Here is an 8,408-nt window from a genome sequence, read left to right as displayed (position 1 = left end):
TACTCAGGAGGCTGAGGCAGGAGAATTGCCTGAACTCAGGAGGTGGAGGTTGCAGTGAGCCGAGATCGCGCCATTGCACTCCAGCCTGGGTAACAAGGGCGAAACTCCGTCTCAAAAAAAAAAATAAAAATAAATAAAATGTAGTCATTAAATGAATGAATGATAAGTTGAAAGAATGAAAGCCTAAATATTCCTCTCTTTGGATATTGTTACATTTTCTTAAATTAGCAAAGGAGCAGAACTAGGTAGACCAGGCTTCATATGGTCAGAAGTATAGGCTAGATTATGAGCACTCATAGCAATTCCTAGTGACATATAGGGATGTACATCACCTAAAATTAAGGATACTCATAATATAATATGAAATATACAAAGAATGCAGCCTCTGTAACCATTGGCTCCAATCCTGAAAGGTGATCAAGTCATGTGTTACCAGAGTGTGTACTTCTTTATGGAAGGTAGCCAAAAATATGTGTATGTTTTAAATTTATTTTCCTATAGTCTCTATATGAACTTATCTATACTAAGAAATCAAATATCTTTGCAAAATTTCAAGCATAATGAAAGGAATTTTATAAAATGAAAACATCTAGTGTTATATTGTACATCTTTAAGCAGAGATGGCAATTTCATCTGCAATGTTCTCCTGATTTAGGTACCTGAGGTAGCTAAAAAGTTGAGATAATAAATTGCCATGCATTGCCTGGACAGTTCTAAATAAATAAATTCAAAAATAACAAATATATAAAGTGATTAATAAATAAAATAGTCACTTAGGTGTAAATGAATAAACTACACATTTGCCAACATTTTTCCCTATACTTTACAGACACAGTAGGGACCTATTTAATGCACTCTGACAATATTTTATTATAGATTATCTGACTCCTCAGGCAGTGAGAAATAAGGCCAAGTGATGTTTTTGTTGTTATTCAAAAACAACATTTGCAGTGCTATTTCCATGTAGCTATTAATGTGTGTACACACACACATACATATATGTATGTGTGTGTGTATATATATACACACACTAATATATATGTGTATAAGCATATATATCCACATGTATATATTATACACACGCATATATATTTATACACACACCCACACAAAAGAAAGACAAATAGCAGATAAAGCCTTCATATAGGTAATGGCTGCATCCATTCACTGTAAGACTGCTAGCAATTGGCCTCCCAGGGAGCACAATAAAAATACCTAAAGGACATAATTGCACACGTACTGTTGCATTACACTCTACTTGAAAAATATACTTTACATTTTGGTGACATTGTCATAATGTTTCTTTGAAAACACTATGCAATTTTATCTCCTGTAATTAACTAGTGCCCTACTTTTTATAAGCAACTAGTGTGCTATCCGGAGGCCAAAATGTGAACCTTCAATTTGTAAAAATGCAGCTAGGCAAGCTGTAGTTCTCCAAAACAGAGAATATTACTCCTTGATCTAATGGCAAAAAATACAACCAAGTAAATGACTATAACAGCTAGAGTACTGTACTTTCTGCATCCTGTAGTTTTTCAAACTGTAGCATCTCTTAGATACCAACAGATGAGAAACAATTCCAGCTATCCAACAGGCTTTTTCACAAAAAAGCCCTGAATGAGGTCCTCCAATCTAACTCATGGAATTTTTTCTTTTTCTGGCTTAGGGGTTCCTCAAATCTTATCTGTAAGTCCACCAAATAATATAATTTTGTTTTGTCATTATTTTTATTATTTTTTAATTTCTATCCTTTTTTTTCTTTATTTTGCCGTTATTTTGATCCATATTATTATTTGGATCACCATATTATTATTTAAGGAAGGTCTACTGTCACAATTTCACTTAATTCTCATTTCTTTCTTGCAGCAAATTTTCTGGGTGGTTATTATTTCTGCTGTAAATGGGAAAAAATGGTCTTTGGAACATTTAATAACTGGTAAAGTTCACTCATTTCATAAACCATAGACTTAGGATTCAAGCCTAAACCAATGCTACTCTAAAATCAAGCTAGACATGTGGATCCTGGGTTTCCCTTCTCCATTTTGGAGCTTTGGAGTGACTTCTTTGAAGGTTGTCTCTTACTGGGACCTGGAGCATGCCATAGTCAATGGTGTCATCTTTGTATGGATGCCAGTCCTGATTCTTTTCTTTAGCGTGCTTTTAAAACCTTTCCTTCCTTTGTCCCACTAATTTTTTTTTTTTTTTAGGGTTGTCTATATATCTGAAGAGCTTTAAGATTCACAGCAATGGAGTTCTGGTTCCAACATCCTGGACTGAAAAGCAGATATCTTTCACTATGTAGTAATTTATTTCTTGCACAGGATCACTTGAAATTGGAACACCAGGATGGTGCTGACATTCTAATTTGAAGTCATGTTCAGTCATTTTAGATATAGCATGAGGACAGCTCTCTAATCGGTAGTGCCTCAGTCACCTTGGGCTTAAATGAAGCTCTTTCCTCTTGCCCATCTGTGTTGTGTCATTGGTGATCCTCCACTCTACAGGGCTTACACCAAAGGTCATGAAAGCAGACAGCATCTTTGATCCTGTGGGTCTCCACCACCAGCATGCAACTTATCAAATTTTCAGGCTCTATGCTTTAGGTCAGGTAGCCTCTGAAAGAACTTATTCCTATCACTTCTGTGGCTTTGCTCCTCAACGCCCATGGACCCTTACTATGGATGTCGTCTCCTGACTTTGATCTATGTGGAGATTTCATGCTTTTCTTGGTTGGTATTGAGACATGCCAGATGAGGGAAGGATATTCCTTGAACAAATGAAAGCATTGTGTGGAAGGCAGGGAAATGACCAGCATCAAAAGAGATCACATTCTAGAATGCAATGTTTATTGCCTAAAGAGTTCAAAAGGTGATATGGAACATGTTGTGTTCTGTATTTATAATAAGACATTATGAATGGTTAATTTAACATTCCCAGGAAAAACAAACTATTGTTCCCATTTTTCCTTATACTCGAGGCAAGATTTCCATTTGTGTTCTTCACCAGTAATGCACAACAACAGCCCTTGCAAGAGTCACTGCAAGTCAGTAGTCATGCTGGTATGGTGGATCTTGATGCATCATCATATGAGTAATGATACAGCCAGCAAGAAATAAACTAGAGATAAGAAGATCTATTTCATTTCAATAAAAGCTAGTTCCAAAGATCCACCTACATATCATTAATACTGTTGCCGTCTTTTCTTGTATTGGGAGAAATGAAATTAGCCAGGAATTGTGAAATTGTCATTAACAAATAGAAAGAATTGGTTCCTGGGCTCAGAAGAAGAAAGAGTTGACTAAGGAGGCACTTAACCTGATTGGAATAAAAAAAAAATCTCCTTTCTACCCATTATTCAAAATCCTCATTGGCAAATTACTATAATTCACATAGATTCATGATTTTTTGTTTGTTTTTTTGAAACGGAGTCTCGCTCTGTACAGGCTGGAGTGCAGTGGCATGATCTCAGCTCACTGCAACATCCACCTCCACCTCCTGGGTTCAAGCTATTCTCCTGCATCAGCCTTCTGAGTAGCTGGGACTACAGGCGCATGTGACCACGCCCAGCTAATTTTTATATTCTTAGTAGAGACAGGGTCTCACCTTGTTGGCCAGGATGATCTCTATTTGTTGAACTTGTGATCTACCTGCCTTGGTCTCCAGAAGTTCTGGGATTGTAGGTGTCAGCCACTGTGCCCAGCCAGATTCACAAATTTTAAATACAGTTTCTTTTCAAATTGTTTGTATAGACTGAGGCCCCAGAAAATATTTGCCCAAGTTCTTGCATGCCCTACTGGTGGCTTTGTCCCAAGATACTGACTTTTTTTTTTTTTTTCTGAAGTGGAGTCTTACTCTGTTGCCCATGCTTGAGTGCAGTGGCACAACCTTGGCTCACTACAACCTCAACCTCCAGGGTTCAAGTGATTCTCCTGCCTCAGCCTCCTAGCAGCTAAAACTACAGTTGTGTGGCATCATGCCCAGCTATTTTTTAAAGCTATTTAGTAAAGACAGGGTTTCACCATGTTGGCCAGGCTTGTCTTGAACTCCTGACCTCAAGTGATCTGCCTGTCTCGGCCTCCCAAAGTGTTGGGATTAGAGGCATGAGCCACCGCACCCGCCCCCTAAGATACTACCTGGTCTAGACTGTTCTGTCTTACTGCTCAGACATTTGCTTCTCCCTTGGTGCTACTTCTAACTTGTAGCTACTATTCTATACACCAATCAATGTCATGGAAATGGCATTGTAATAGTAAATCTCATTTATTTCACATAGTATTCTATGGGTCACACAATACTCAGACTTTTAAAATCATTAGTATTTTAAAGATACTTTAATTATAAGATTCCTTTTAATATTCTTACCAACACTTTGAAAGCAAGTTCAAAAATAATCTAACCAATACATATATTGTTTTGTGGTGGCCTTGAAAAAATTATGGAGACAAAAAAGTCCCAAGACACAAAGTCACACTTTTTCCCCCCTGAGTTCTGAATCAACGAAGAGATAAAGTAGGAGAAGACAAATGGAGATAAGTATATTATCTTTATTACTGGGAACTACCAAATCAAGCGTTACTAATTCTAACCTTAGAATCGAGAAGAATTATTGGTCTAGTCTCAGGGAGACAATTCTAGACTGTCTTCCAACATGGAAGAATGCCTTGGAAAACATGACATAGAGCATCTGCTTTCCAAAGTGCAACTGTCTATAAAACAAAAAAAGTGCAAGGCTGAACTGCAGGTGCACAGCTCCCTAACTAACTGAAATATCCTATCAGGAATTTTATATTTTCCCCTGAGAAAGGCAATGAGGGTCCCTAGGGCCAAGAGTATTATTATCTAATGTCTTTTTGAGTGGATTTAGAATTTCTATCCATAGAGTATTAAAATATTTTGATAGAAGCACTAGTAACAAAACTGGGATGTATTTAAATGTGAACAAAATGTACAAAGCTCTCTTTACTACAGCAAGAGGTAAAATGATTCAACAAGATTTTGAGATTGCCTTGTTTGTCATAACTTTCATCTTTAAAAGAATAATGCCCTCACCAAAGACATCAATGGAGTTGTGAAATTAGATAATATATGCTAAATAACTTTCTAAAATTCAAGTGAGAAGAATTTTAATGTGATAACAGAAGCTGTCAGAAAGGCTTGATAAAAAATGAAAAGAAAATATTATTTGCTTCAATTCTCATATTCCAAATGAAGATGTGGCAATAAAATAAGCAGTAAAATGGATCAGAAAATAACCCACCTCTCAAAAAAAAAAAAAAAAAAAAAAAAAGAAGGAGGGCAGAAGAAAGAAAAGAGGTTAAATTGTAGTTACCAACTGCCATTCAGAGTCCTCCCTCATTCACTAACTAGGCTAGCATAATTCTGCAAATCCTACATCAAAACTAGTGTTTTTAGTCCATGGAACTCCATGAATAAGTAATCAATGACATTATAGCAGAAAACTTGGAAATGTACCTGTGGCCTGTACCATGCAATTAATTCCCACATGTAGCCCTAAAATATAGGTATTAAATGTGTCTGCTGTGATTAAAATTGCAAAGAGGCAAGAAAATAAATTAGTCAAAATTATGCCTTTCTCTGCACCTACATGCACCTTCTATTGCCATCATGCTAGTGAAAAGAATAATCAACATTGCCATTGTGGTTCAACAAAGAATAATTACCTAGAAAATACATTAAATGATTTTGTTACCCTTGAAAATGCTTTTCTTTCTAGGCAAGCTATTTTTTCATCACAGATTGAGAATTTTAGTGATTGTCTTTGAAAGCTTTAAAATCCTAATAGTACCATTGGAATAAATCACTATACATCTGGGTATGATCTGTTGATTCTTTTCTAATAATCCTAAATATCATATTCAAATAGTAGCATTATGGGATAGTAAGTCAAAAAGAATACACAGCACAATGCTGTCATCAAATACGAGGCAACATGACTGAGCATGAATTATTGATAATGAGGTCGTCCTTCAATTTTTACCAGGTCTACTTACATTGAATGAAAAACATAAGACAATTTATCACAGGAAAAAGAAACACCACAGCTGAAAATTCCTACATAGAAAAAATGTAAAATATATCATCAATTAGAGGAAATTGCTGTCTAAATTACCATAATATCACTTTAATGACGAAGAGTTTAGTTAGCTAAAATTTCTAACAGAAGGTATATGCAGAAAGATTGTAAAAATGACCTTTCTATTTTACAGAAGCCATTACAAGGAAGGAAGATTAATATCATTTCTTGTGACATAGATTGTTTATATTTTCCATGCCTGGTCACTTAATTGATATTAAAAAAATTTCCAAACTCTACTGATTAGACAATTATTTTTACAGTGAAATGTAAATTAGGACACATTAATATTATCACAAGATATTGCATGCTAAACTTCCAATTGCATTTTTATAACTCTTCAATCATGTGCATTTAGGTGAAATTTCTATGAGAGAATAAATGTAGGTTAAGAAAAACTATTGTACTTTTGCCAAATGCCTTAGGCTCTAGATATCAAATATAATAAACTCAAACAGAATTATAAAATTCCCAGGAGATATAGCCAATATTTTGGTTGTCTTATAGTGCTGATTGAAACAAATATTACTAATTTAACATGATGTAGGTATAATCTACTATAAGACATTTGGAAAATTGTACTGTATTATGGAGGCCTTTAAGTACATTAAAGTATATAGAAAAATGATTGTTTTGAGCTTTTGTTATTTCATTATTCTTAGGCTTAGATCACAAGTCTAACTGTATTACAAAGAATTAGAGTTGATTTATAAAAATATGTAGAATCTCCCCATTTGCTTTCTTAGTTAACTTATGGAAGACTACACTAACAAGGAGCCTATATAAAGCCATTTTAACTTATGTATCTTCCTCCATTTCACACCTTTGTATCTCTACCTCTATTTCTAAACAGCAATAGCAGCTTAAAAAAGATAAAGAAGGCCGGGTGCAGTGGCTCATGCCTGTATTCCTAGCACTTTGAGAGGCCCAGGCGAGTAGCTCACAAGGTCAGGAGTTTGAGACCAGCCTGGCCAATATGGTGAAACCCCATCTCTACTAAAAATGCAAAAAATTAGCCTGGATTGGTAGTGGGCATCTGTAGTCCCAGCTACTTGGGAGGCGGAGGAAGAGGTTGTGGTGAGCTGAGATTGAGCCACTGCACTCCAGCCTGGGTGAGAGTGAGACTCCTTCTCAAAAAAAAAGAAAGAAAAAGAAAATGTGAATATCTAAGGCAAGAAATTCAGTCTGATGCTGCTTCCGTTTTGGTTTTCAAAATGAAAAATAAATAAGAGATCCAGCCCGAGAGAGTAACAAGTACCAAGTGGGAGAGATATTTGCATAACCACAAGAAGGCTGCTGACTGCTGTCACCATGGCTGACTGAGCAAGGGAAGGAGTGATAGAAAAATCAAGTTGGAGTGGGCATGAACGTGGTGCCCTTGTTTTCTTCTGTATCGCTTACCCACTCCTCCTCTAGTCACCTAGGCCCTATCCTGTAGATAAGCTGATGATTATTATTGTTAGGTAGAAGGCTGTGCAATGATTATTATTGTTAGGCGGAAGGCTGTCAAGTATCTTTGGGTACAGACTCTGCTGGGTGATTGACAGGCAATGTGAAGGCTTCTGTCAATTGGTGATCTCATCTGACAGCAGAAAGGAAAATTAGATCCTGACCTGTCTTTTCCATAATCCCAAATCTTGGTGATGGATCTTGTTTTTTTTTCTCTTGATTTTCTACTCTTACTCTGTGCAGTTCTCCTCTTTCAGCCTGTCCAGCCTTGTACATTCTTTAATCTGGGGTTAAGAAATTCGATCACTGTTTTTTAACTCTAGTAGGTAAGAATCTGTTTTCCGAGTATTCTGCTACTTTGGCTTACTTCACTGAAAGCAGTAAAGAACAATGTCTATATATCTAAGCTGAGCAGGCAGTAACAGGGGAAGAATTCTGATGTATGCAGGAGGTTAGGCAGGAAATTGAAGCTCAGGGCACCTATTCACACTATGAAAGAAATTTTACCATTATTTACATAAAAGTTCTGGAAGAATGCATGTGAAATGATCGTTGAAAGTTAACCCTTGCCAGTTCTGGAAAGGTAAATAGATATGTTTTTCATCTTATACTCATGGTTACTTTTGCAATTAAAAAAAATGCTCCCATGATTTATTTTATAGTAACAACAACAAAAATAATTCAAATACGAGAATGCTACTTAAATGCAGTACTAAATATCCCATTGAAAATGAAATCAACCTAAATAGTTAGTGGTAAGGGAAACAAATGTGTATGTTTTAAAGCATATTATAATTTGTTAAACAAATCTATAAATTTTTTTTTTTTTTTTTTTTTTTTTTTTTTTTTTTTTTTTTTTTTT

Source organism: Cebus imitator, unplaced genomic scaffold, assembly GCF_001604975.1.
Source record: "Cebus imitator isolate Cc_AM_T3 unplaced genomic scaffold, Cebus_imitator-1.0 Scaffold47, whole genome shotgun sequence".
NCBI classification, from domain to species: domain Eukaryota; kingdom Metazoa; phylum Chordata; class Mammalia; order Primates; family Cebidae; genus Cebus; species Cebus imitator.
The sequence above is the reverse complement of the archived record's forward strand: the minus strand, read 5'-3'. Positions refer to the sequence as shown.